Source organism: Gadus chalcogrammus, chromosome 15, assembly GCF_026213295.1.
Source record: "Gadus chalcogrammus isolate NIFS_2021 chromosome 15, NIFS_Gcha_1.0, whole genome shotgun sequence".
NCBI classification, from domain to species: domain Eukaryota; kingdom Metazoa; phylum Chordata; class Actinopteri; order Gadiformes; family Gadidae; genus Gadus; species Gadus chalcogrammus.
Window position 1 is genome coordinate 14714796 of NC_079426.1, and position 13367 is coordinate 14728162.

Below are 13367 nucleotides of genomic sequence, written 5' to 3' on the forward strand. Positions count from 1 at the left end.
TCATTTTCTGACCAATGGCATTAGGGTTACATATCATTTTCTGACCAATGATAATAGTGTTTGACCTCTGCCGTAGATGCCTAATATTTTGTGACCAATGGCAACAGGGTTACAGATTATTTTCGGACCCAAGGCGTGAAGGCTAACGATGGAGAAAACAACGGATACAGGCAATGGAATTGGCATTCTTGCCACATTTCCCAGTGAACCAGGTGGTTAGGGCCGGACTCAATGTGGGGCTGATCAGGAAGGATGTGTATTGATCCCTCGAAGGTTTCATTTGCGATGGCCGGAGCTATTTATAGGACGCCTCCCAAAAATGTCATCAATAATATTTGTGATTGGAATAATATGCATCCCAGACAGTTTCTTGATCACAAAAATGAGTTTCAGAGCCAATGACCTGATGAAGTGTATTTCTATTTCATGGTGTATCTAATGCCGCTTTTCCACCGCACATGTAGCTCGACTCGACACGACACGACTCGACACGACTCGACACGGTAGCAGCGCGGGTGCTTTTCCAGGTTAGGCTTCTGCTGCATGAGCCTTGGTTCACTGACCGGCACACAAGCATTTACTTTTTTACTATTGATGGCAATTTATACATCCAAACACATATGATGATATACAATATTGTAACTATGTTAACTGGTGGCATGTGATGAGTTACAAATGAGGACCAAGGTTTGGGAGCTTACCTAATTGGTTGAGTAGGCTAATGTTACAGCAACATCAAAGTAGAGAATCAACCTATTCCCCTGCAGAAATAAAATCCAAGGGATGTAATTAACACTTTTTTGATTAAACTTTCTTTAATAATCGATCAGGAACGATCAAACCCCAGCTGTCACCTGCCATCACAGAAGATGGCATTAGTAACACAGTTCTGACTGAACCTATTATTCTTCATATAGAAACCTCTCTGCTGACAATGAAGATCTTCTATTCATATCAGTAACCTGTGGGACTGCCTCCACAGGCTGTTCTAATCGAGTCACATTAGTTGTGTGGAAAAAGGCACTGTTGCAATGCAGTGGGTTTACTGCTCGAATAAATACTAGTGCTTCATCGCCATCTTGTGGTAAAGGGACGGAATAGTAGCCCGAAGGACCCGGGCAGACTGAATAGCAGCCTAAAGGACCCGGGCCGACTGAATCAGAAAGATATGTTGCGATATTACAAGGTTAACCAGTCGACTCATTTGAATTTGCAGCGTGACTGCTTTACAGAATTCGCTCGCAATGGCCATGTCATAGCTTGTCACCTCAAATTGATTGGCGAAGCATTATGTTGAACGGCTCGAATATGAAAAAAAATAATAACGTACGTGAAAATTGGAGGATGGCGACATCTGGGTCGAGAGATGAAACACTTGATTGCACATTATCATGGATAACCACATGAAAGAGTTACCATAAAATATAATATTGGCATCTATCACTCTCAATCAAGGATACACACACGCACACACGCACACGCACACACACACACACACACACACACACACACACACACACACACACACACACACACACACACACACACACACAAACTGAGATAAATTCTCCAAGTTGCCTTTGAAATGAATTCACATCCATTCTGTGTCAACGACTTCAGCGACATTTATTGGTAGACTAGATAGTAATTACTCATGACTGCTATCTCCTTGGCCACTGTCCTTTATAAATGACTCCAATATCAATACACCATGTGGCACAGCAGGGGAAGAGTCTAGGATATAGGCCTATCATACTCCCATCTCCACACCTACTGTGGGGACCTTACTTATATTGCTGTCAGACATGTCAATAAATATAACTCCAGTGTTTTGCTGCTGTCAAATTAGGCAACATGCCGCAGTAACCAGCCATTGTGGAACACCTTGTCTCTGTGGTCCTCTACAATAACACTCATCAGCCAAGCAATGTGTGTGTGTTCGGCCCTTTATCAGAGTTAAAAATCACATTTTACATTCAACTGGTAATATTTTGAGATGGATCTCAAAAGAAAACGGTCTAACTCTATGACAGTTGGTCATGTAAATGAAATTATTTTATATATTTTTAACCTTGCCTTGGATTCTTTGCTGATTTTAAACAAAGACACCCCTGATATGATATTAATGACTATGGTAGATTTACATCTCATTCTTTGTAATTGGTGTCTGATTCCCAAATTGATTACCTTTGCGAGGAAAAGGTGCTCTCTAATAAAGTTAGGAAACGGTAACGTCAAAATAATGAATAAATAATGTCATATGTTGATGGTTAAAGTCCATGAAATCGAGAGCAGATCAAATCCTGTTCTGAAGCGATAGCAGATGTCTACAGAAAACATACTTAATAATGAGATTTACTGAGACAAATACAGGCAACAGCATCTGAAAATAAAACCTGTTTCCTCAGGAAGCAAATTGTATTCTAGAACTGTGTCCTTCTTTTTGGCTGTTTATTTTCCTTTGAAATATGAAATCTTAACAATCAATTGCAAGTCTTATTTAAGAAAAGGGATTTGAGACAGCCTCTAAACTTCAGATACAGATGTTGATTTGAAGAAGGAATGGCCCCAAGCTAAAAGCTCATGATTTCAGTAATGCATTTATGAATGATTAATTGACCGTTCAATCATGTTGTTCCAGTAAAGAATTGGCTTGTGTGGATGTTTACCCAGAATGCTACAGGGCTTTCTGGCACCAGCCATCGCAGGCCTTTTATTTGTAATGCTTTCAAAACGTCTCAGCGATTTGGTCTCTGATTGACGAAGGTGGATGCGAGAGACACTCGCTTTGACAAGTATCTCCATCATCCACCAGTTAATCATTTGATGGCTCTTTAAAGTCATACTGTCGTACTTTCTGCTCGGTTTTCAAAGGTCAAATTCTAAAAAGAAAATGCTGGGGATTAGACTGAAAGTAGCAGCAATAAAAAAAAAAGGTTTTTGCTGCACGTAGGTAGAACTTTCTGATTAAACTTTCATCTGTTAATCGATATCTAACACATCCCTATGGAATTTTCTGGTATATTAAAGTCAATATAACTCTTCGTGACCAAACTGCTGGACTTTACATAGAACTTACTCACTACTGCACCACCAGATGTCACCAATAACAACAAAAGTATATACACAAATACGCTTTGAGCAGACCAACTGTAATATCCTCATTCTGTTTGCCTTCCCTGCTGTGGTTCTATTTATTTCTGCACTCAATGTCCTTACCTGTCCGAACAGTGTTGCGTGGGTAATTAACTGGTGTGATCTGACATAAAGACAATAATGTCACATTAATTAGACCAGTCAATACTGGTTTATACTGAAAGACTGCATAATAATCCCTTAAGAACATCCCCAGTCCCTGACACCACAGTATACACATTGTGGCAACCCGGCCCGGGCCAATTAAGGACATGCAGAGCACCTGAGGACCAGGTGCAGAAGCAGGGCTTAAATAGCCTGCTTCTCCACTCATTCAGGGCTCTCCCAGCCATGTTGCTCCTGTACGGAGAGACCGGTCCTCGTGGGTGACGGGGATTCCACCCACGAAGGATGGGACCGTTGATTCCTCCCAGGTTTTTACGTTCTTTTGCGTTTCCTCAGCGAGAGACTTTATGTTGGAGTTTGGAATAAAACATGCCTTTTTGGTTTTTCCCCACGAAATGTCGTGCTGTTTGGGAGGAGGTGGTTCACGCACCGTGCCGGGTTGCCACATATGGTGGAGAATGCAGGCAACTCTACCAAGCTACGGAGATTTTTTAAGTGGACGCCAACCAGCAGCCGCGACACGAGGCAACGCGATCCCTTGGCGAACCCCAAAGCAGACCATGACGCAGACGGAGACGACGCCACGGGAGACGAGGCCAAGAGGGATGAGTCCGCAAAACGAGCCACGCCGGCAGCAGAAGCAGCCATGTTACACGCCGGCCTGCCGCTCCTCCGAAAGGCCAGCCGAGGCTTCAACAAAGGGTGGAGGAGTGTGGCAACCCGGCCCGGGCCAATTAAGGACATGCAGAGCAACTGAGGACCAGGTGCAGAAGCAGGGCTTAAATAGCCTGCTTCTCCACTCATTCAGGGCTCTCCCAGCCATGTTGCTCCTGTACGGAGAGACCGGTCCTCGTGGGTGACGGGGATTCCACCCACGAAGGATGGGACCGTTGATTCCTCCCAGGTTTTTACATTCTTTTGTGTTTCCTCAGCGAGAGACTTTATGTTTGAGTTTGGAATAAAACATGCCTTTCTGTTTTTTCCCCACGAAATGGTGTCCTGTTTGGAAGGAGGTGGTTCGCTCACCTTGCCGGCTTGCCACAACACACACACAAACAAGCCCCCGTCTCCATACGTTTGTTTATTATTACATGATCTTCTTTTCACTTATTCAAAATGACAATGTTTTATCTTGCTGTGGTGACATAGTTTAAATTAGCAACATTAAATACTGCCTCATTGATCCCATGAAGACAGGGCCCTTGAGTGAAACACAAACTGCTGGCCGTTGTCTCAAAACAGTGCGGGTGTTTGTTTAAACAATTTCTTTATGTAAAAGGAAACACCATCCATCAGAAGGTCCAAGGGTTCCCCCTAATCATAATAATCATAATACAACAATTACATCAAACAAGGCAGAGGGTCATGGCGTCTGTCTGGAAGGAATTTGGAGTTGGGCCAAAAAGCAGATTCCTTCCTGCTGTTGTGTTTGTTTGTACACACTCGCATAGGCGTCGATTACGGGGGGGACATGTCCCCCCCACTATTTGAAAAACGAATTTTGTCCCCACCACTTTTAAAAAAGTAATAAAATAAAATAAAAATTAAAAATCCCCACATACTCAACCGAAATCGTCGAGTCTAAAATCATGTGATAGGCGCGCTCGAAGACATCATTTATTAGATAGGCCTACCTAATAAACCGTTGGAACACACAAGACCGGAACCCATGGCAACGCCGGTAAACAAACCCCGACTCCCGAGAAGCCCAATCCCTATGAGCTCCCTGCGCTACGGCCATCCGGAGGCACACAGAGCTTTTGGCCGTGATATTATATATACAGTTATATTACATTATATACTATTATATATAGAGCTCCGAGAGTCGCAAACGGCAACAATCACTTTCTCCTCCATGCTGCAGTACACCCCGGACTGCAATGCGCTGAGTTTGACGGTTGAACGCTGATTGGCTGTTACGTTACACATGTCACTCAGTGGCCACGCTGTTGAACGCTGATTGGCTGTCATCACGCGAAATTTGTGTCAAAGTTGAAATTTTTCGCGCCACAAATCCTCGTGAACGCGCTTGCCTGTGCACGGCGAAAGTGTGGCGCGACAAATCAAAAATATTCGCCCGATACGCGTCTATACGTTCACTTTGTATGGGATCTTGTCGTCCCGTTGCATTTTGGGGTGAACGCACTGGAGAAGTTTCAAGACAGACAGACAAAATTGACATTTTTATTCAGAAAATAGCCGGTCCTTTTGCTTCCTATAAAAAGCATGTTTGTGACACTGGATATCGATATGGATACGTCATCTAGCCTGCATGTGGAGGGCCACATAAGGTAAGAAATTGGTTTACGTAAACTTTGCTGCTGGTTCTGTTTGCTCGTGAATCGTGATGACCTGGCCAAAGGTTACCAACGGTCCCAAGCGATTTTGATCTGATTCTGGTTGGTGCTCCAGTTAGTATGCGTTGTATATATAGATTGCAGCTAGTAGCAGCTACACACGGTGCGATTGCTATGCCAATGTGGTTATAGTTGGTTTTGTCTGATTGAGATATGTGACGACTTGGAGCCTGGTAGGCCTATCCTGACATAAATATGTTCTCGCATAACCTGTGTGATTATCCTAAACTGAAGGGGATTTTATTTGCGGACAATTTTCTTCTGATGTTGTAACGAGTGAAGTCTACATTGGTCCTTCGCAAGTGTTTACTGGTGGTCAGGATTTGGCAGATGCAATTCTCCTCTGGGTGCTTGTATTTTTCTTTTTTTAATGCAGCATAACATATGCTACCAGCAGCCCTTGCGCGTCTTGAAAAGGCTGATGCTCAGTACCTCGTTTCATTTCGTACCCCCTTTACAGTCTGGCATTGTTTGTCTGGTAAACTCTGTCGATGTCAAGATAAGTGTTCAATTGCCAACACTGTTCTTTGTCCTGTGTGTATTAGTATTAGGCCTACATATCCCGAGCCAATACCCTGGTGTTTCCAACGCTGTTTTGCAAAACAAGCCAAAACATAAACTGTGGTTTTCAACTTTTATTGTTCGAATAGGATCTTCATAGGGCTGGTCCGAATGCCATTTTTCAGGCTTCGAATACTCGTTGGTTTTTCCGAGCGAATATTCGAATACTCGTTCCAGAAAAAAACACCATCAAAAACAACATTAATAATAATAATAATAATAAATTGTATCTATAATGCACTTTATATTCAAGAATCTCAAAGTGCTTCAGAGAAAAAAATACCAAAAAACTATTAAAAAGGGGGAACCTCAAAGAAAGTTTGACAGTGAAAGTTTCTATAATCCTTATATACTCCCTGGAACCGATTTTGACAGTATCTGCATATTTTGTTGAAGATTTAATAGCTTTTTGAACGTTAATTAGTAGGCCTAAGTAGGTTGAAGTTCCTTAGTTTTTCCCCGTGAAAGCGAACAGCTGTTGCTCCGTTCCAAATCAGCTGTTCTCTGTCATCTCAGCCCTTACGGGAGCTTTTCAATTCATCCTGGAACGTGCATCTTTTCAGGGAATTTGTACAATATATCCATAACAAATTCCGAATATTGATTGTCTTATGTGTCCATATTATATCCATTATATTGACCGGGTATTCCCAAGACGCTCACGCTCTGCAGCAAGCCAGTCACAGTTGATTGGCGCGGCGCTGTACAGCGAACGTAAACAAACAACTAAGCTAAGGTTTTAAGTATTACTTTTCCTCCAGAGATCCCGCTAATGTCGTGTTATAAAGTAAAGGGAAACAAGATATCTATTCCTCCTCCACCTCTCTCGCTTCTCTGCTTGGTGTCGCTGACGCTTATAGTTTGCCTCCCTCGCTCTGGTAAAGTCACCTACGTGGAAAAAAGCTCTGTATACTGATTTAAGCTTCAAATACTAATTTTCCGAACCAGTATTCGAATATTCGAATAATTTCAACACCTGACAATGCACTGTAGAGCATATTGTAATGCAGCGTTGAATGGATGAATAGCTTACATAAGGGTACCCAGCACTTTTCAGACCACACTCAAGCTTATGGTTATTGTCCCCACCACTTCTAAAAACAAACTGACGCCCTTGCACACTCGCACACGTGTGTGTCAAAGGGAGTGGGTCTGCCATTGAGTATGAGATATTTGAATACATCTAAAAAAAAACACAAGATGCCAAGCTTTCTCAAAGAAATTTTTATTAGATATTGTCATCAAATAAATACATTACAAATATAGTACAGTCAAATACAAATGTATATACACAGACAGGCAGTGGAAACATACAATTGGTCCTTCCCTTTTGAGATGCTCTTTTGCTTGGCCTGTTGTCCTGTGAAAGACTCCCTGAGATGATGGGGATCCCATGGCCATGGGAGATTGTTCCATAGAGCTATGTTGTCTTCGATTCTTTATTGTTCTTTTGTATTCTTTTGTATTTCTTTGAGTTTTATTATGCTTCTATGTATATATGTACAGGTGACCCGCACCGGGGGTGGCCGGATGGAGGGGATCGGCTTATTGGCACAGGGCGACCAATCTGGAAATGCAAACGAAACAAGGTTGAAAGAAATCAGGTTTCTGTTAACGCTGAAGCCTCATATCTTCTCATATTAAGAAATAAACAGAAACTCACCCCAAAGACACCTTCTGCAATCTGGTCATCCTTTTCTTAGGCCCGTCTGCTGGCCCCTCTCCTGCATCGCTGAGGCCCCGTTCAGCAGCCCACTGCTCGTAGCGCTGCTCCTCCTTCAGCCTCTGAGCCTCCTTCTGCTCCCGGCGCTCAGCCCGGTGGATCTTCATCCTCATCTGCCCTCCCTCAGCCATCGAGAGCTTTGTACGGAGCAAAGCTGCCTGACGTTTATACGCTTCTGCAGAACAACATGGACACGTTAGAAGATTTAAAATAATGAAAGAGCATTGCCACACACCACAACATCCTGAGTGGCGTCATGAAATGCGTTGGATTTCACAGTTAGCCAAGGTTATTCAAAAGGACTCACTGCTGGAGATGAGGTGTTCCTCTGTGTCCTCCTTAAGGTTGGTCCCGGCGTTCCTGTTATTGTTTGGCTCCTTCTCCTTCACCACACTGAGCCAATTTAGGAATCTCCACCCGAGGCTCTTTCCTTTGGGCTGCTGTACAGGTTCCTCCCCTTCTTCGTTGGGTGTGACCGAGATCTCAGTGTTGTTACGGGGAGCCACAGGTTCTGTACAGCCCATAACGACAAAAGGTTTCTCCTCGATCGCTACTACACCTGGCAGGGCGGTGGCTGGAGGTTGATCCTGGTTGAGGATGAAGACCACGGCGTCAATGGGATAATGACGGATGACAACGTGGGGGTTGCCATGGTCAGTTGGCATCTCCAGCTCGAACGCGTCCTCCTCAGCCTCCAAGACCCCCGGTGTCCTCACCATCTAGGACACAACACACAGCGCATGTTAAAACAGGATTCCACACTGATGATTAGGGATGCACCTGCATCAACCCACATGTGCATACCTGTGGGTCTGTGTGTGTATGTGTGTGAGTGTGTGAGTGCAGGTCTATGATTGAGATATTATGTGTGACATTAAGTTGATACAATAAGCACAAGGGACTGACTTCATGTGCGGTTTGTACCCGTGTCCTCTCCCTACTCACCTCGCCCTCCTCTTGGAGTCCCTCCTGGGGGAGACCCTCCTGTGGGGTTCCCTCATGTTGGGGTCCCTCCTGGTGGAGACTCTCTGGTTGGAGACCCCCCTCTTGGAGACCCTCCTCTTGGAGACCCTCTGGTTGGAGTCCCTCTGGCTGGAGACCCTCTGGTTGGAGACCCTCCTCTTGGAGACCCTCCTGTGGGGTTTCCTCATGTGGGGGTCCCTCCTGGTGCAGACCCTCAGGTTGGAGACCCTCACCGCTGTCTGTGACCAGGTGTCTGCTGATCATAGGGCCGCATAGGTAAACCGTGATCACCATATGTCTGAGGCTCTCTGATGTCCCGTCCGGTCTCGGAGGTAGCCTGGCCTCTGCTTGGAGGTCCTCCTGGTGGAGACTCTCCTGTTGGGGTCCCTCCTGTTGGAGGCCCTCCTGGTAGTGACCCTCCTGCTGGAGACCCTCTGGTTGGAGAACCTCCTGGTGGGGTCCCTCCTGGTTGAGACCCTCCTGATGAAGTCCCTCCTCTTGGAGTCCCTCCGCCTGGAGTCCCTCTGGTTGTGGTCCCTCCGGTTGGAGACCTCCCTGGTAGAGTCCCTCCCGTTGGAGGAGTCCCTCCTGGTGGAGACCCTCTGGTTGGAGACCCTCCGGTTGGAGTCCCTCACCGCTGTCTGTGACCAGGTGTCCACTTAGGTAAACGATGATTACCATACGTTTGAGTCTCTCCTGGTGGAGAGTCTCTTGGGGGAGACTCTCTTGGTGGAGGCTCTCCTGGTGGAGGGACTCCTGTTGGAGGCTCTCCTGTTGGAGACCCTCCTGGTGGAGGGACTCCTGGTGGAGACCCTCCTGGTGGAGGCTCTCCTGAAGGAGACCCTCGTGTTGGAGACCCTCCTGTTGGAGGGACTCCTGGTGGAGACCTTCCTGGTGGAGGCTCTCCTGTTGGAGGGACCCCTGGTGGAGACCCTCCTGGTGGAGGCTCTCCTGGTGGAGACCCTCCTGTTGGAGACCCTCCTGGTGGAGACCCTCCTGTTGGAGGGACTCCTGGGGGAGACCCTCCTGTTGGAGACCCTCCTGGTGGAGGCTCTCCTGGTGGAGGCTCTCCTGTTGGATGAGGTCCTCAGGTTTCGGTTGCCTCTTCCGGTTCCTCACACGTCTCCTCCCCATCGTTTGTTTGCTCAATAGTAGAACAAACGCTACCTGGGTAAAACGCTGCTGTGCTTGCTCAGTGATTACAAAGTAATGCTTACGCTCGACTCTCTGATCAGCACTGAGCACTGGACTGAGGAGCGGTGACTTATATAGGGGAGTGGGCATTGTGATGTCATAATGGTCCACCGGAGGTTCCGCTGGGTGTTGTGGTGTTGTCGCGGACAACCAGATTGTTTTGATTACACTCTTAGTAGAAGCCTATTAATGAGCTAAAGTTGAAATGACTAAAATAAAATGCTTCCTTTCTTACAAGTGTATAACATACTATATTTACAAAGTCACAATATGAAATTGGTTCACACGTCCGTAAGCTGTTTCTGAGTCGATCGACGTTTTATACCCAAAACATGTACATAAACACACACTGTGTCGTCTTTTATCAACTTCTATCATATTGATATTTAAACATAAGTTTGAAAACACACACACACAAACACAGCGGCGGATTAAGGTGGTCATTGGTCCCTAGGCTACTACTTGTTTGAGGCCCCCCAAAAACATTTTGAGTATAAAAGCATTGAGACAGCCTTAACTACAAAATAGTATTGCTACTGAAGAATCAGCTGCTTACTTTCTTAATGATTCTTGTTCGGCCAATAGCTTACCCTTTTTAATAGCTAACCCTTCTAATATGAATTTGTCTGGCCAATCCAGGGCCCCTTGCACACCTAGGCCCCTAGGCTCCCAAGCCTGTCCGTTAATCCACGTCCACGTCCACGTCCACGTCCACGTCCACACACACACACACACACACACACACACACACACAGACACACACACACACACACACACACACACACACACACACACACACACACACACACACACACACACACACAGCGCTATCAAACATAGGCGCATGATCATAGAAGAAAAGCTATACGAATGTAAACACCGAACACCAACCATAGGGACGTCTGGCCTCCTGTCTCTTCCCTGGGAAGAGACAGGAAAGCGAAGGGAAGCGCTGTGCCAACAGACCTCCGATGGGTCTTTGTAGAGCTCCTGTAGCTGGGATCAAACCACCAACAGACGCACTCCCACTCCCCTGCTATCATCATCATCATCATCATCATCACATTTCCCTCTTGGCGCATTTAATGGCCTTGGGGCGCTCATGCTAGCACTCTGTCTAGCACTCGCTGAAGTTCGCTTTTATTCATCATCGTCCTCCTAATCTGTTGGGCGTCTATCCCCAGAGTCCTTTCTGTCTTATTCCAAACTGTCTTGGACGCTCTGCGATCGAAGAGCACCTGTTTTTGCAATGCCGAGTTATCCATGCGGCAGACATGGCCCATATACTTCACTTGTTGGGTGAAACAGAAGTCACGTATTGGACGCGTCTTGGTAATTTGACGCAATCTTTCGTTCGATAACTTGAAGCTCCAGTCCAGAGATGTTTCATCGTGATTTTGGGAGTCTGTTTCTGCTGATCGTCGACTGTGACTAGGTGCATTCTCCCTCTGAAATCCCCCTATCACCATCTTCCTGAGGAAACCATGCCAGATGACTTCAACTTTTTTCAGTTCACCTTCCAAAAGATGCCATGCTTGTATACTATACAACAGACGCGATCGTACGCACATTGTTAGAAATCGTATCCGAGTGTCCAGTTGTATTCGCTTGTCCATGAGGATGTGTTTGAGTTCATTCCATTTCTCGAAGGCGGAGCTCATTCTTGCGTGAAGGAAGGAACTGGTGTTATCTGAATTTGTGATAGTATATCCGAGGTATTTAAATTTCCTGACATTCTTGATCTTCTTATCTCCCACAGACACTATGCTTTCCTTTTCCATCAAAGCTACATCAGCATTAAACACCATTGTCTCGGTCTTGTCATAGGACATCTGTAGCCCAAAGCGCTTGAACGTTTTATCATAGATGGTCAATATCTGCTGCAGTTCATCAACAGAATTTGCAAATATACCCTGGTCATCGGCATACAGTAGCTCAGTGATGTTGCTGTTTCCATGGGCTGGTGCTTTGCTCCGCAGCTCCCTTGGTGATACTTCATTTGGAATGTTATACTCTATATGGAAGCCTGTTTCCGGGATAGTTGTTTGTACTTCTTTCCGTGCGGCTCTTACCACAAAGTCCACATAGATGTTAAATAATGGCGGGGACTCAAGGGCCCCTTGACGACATCCAACAACAGTTTCAAAGAAATCCTTCCTATGTGTTATGTAATCATCATGTGATGGATTTTCACAAAATAAGTCAACATCCAAGATTCTGTTAGAAGTAAGCATCAACCTGTCGAGTAAATGAATGCATCTTAATGTGTTTGGTCTTGGTCTACAGTTTAGATTAAAATCTTAGTTCCAAATGTGCGATTGATTATCGAGCTCCTCCTCAGCCAGAATAAAAGGTTTAACTCGTTTAACCTGTTTAAAGCGATCTGGTTAATTGGAATTAAAGGGGAATCTTTCATTAAGGGTGCATTTACAACATTAGTCTTATTTGTCTAGATGAAAAGCGCTTTTTGGTTGGAAAAACTTCACAGCAGGCATCTATTTAGTTGTTTATTCACCTAATTTGAGTGTTAATGTTTGTGTGTGTGTGTGTGTGTGTGTGTGTGTGTGTGTGTGTGTGTGTGTGTGTGTGTGTGTGTGTGTGTGTGTGTGTGTGTATTTATTTTATAAATGTCTTCAACCAAATCCCCCGGGTTGAATCCCATCTGAATGTGTATGCACTAATAGTTTCTATCTATTTTTTGTGATTAAATACTAAACATATATTGCTACCTTCTACAGCATTTGAGTAAATCTGACAATATATTGCAAGTTTTACCGTTTTTATTACTATGATTAGTATTCATACATCAAATTCCCATGCATAGTGTTATTACATTTGTACATAGTTTAAGCCAACCAAAATTCCTTCAGAACATTATATAATATAAATACATGTCACTGGAAGATGTGCCAAAACAATTAGATAAACAACCAACAATATCGGAAGATTCTACTTGACGTTGTCCAAGAACAGAAAAAAATGTGTAGTGTACCATTTTTTCCATTCGCCTTTGACAATTGTCCACTTTTCCAGAAAAGAAAAAAATATATATATATTTCCTAAACGGCCGTTTTGTATCTTTCTTGTTCTTCAAAGCCCCACCCTTCCTTAAACGTCACTCACCAACTCAAATAGGTGTCCCTTCAATGTGTGAAGCACTGAAGATTTTGCTGTTGAATCATGCTTTCAAGAACCCTTCCAATGGTCAAGGGTGACCGCATCGGCATACGAGGAAATGTTGAGTTTGTATCCTAGTGGATTGTGACCTGTTGTTCTTTGGCTATATTGTGGCTCTCATCAACAGTTTT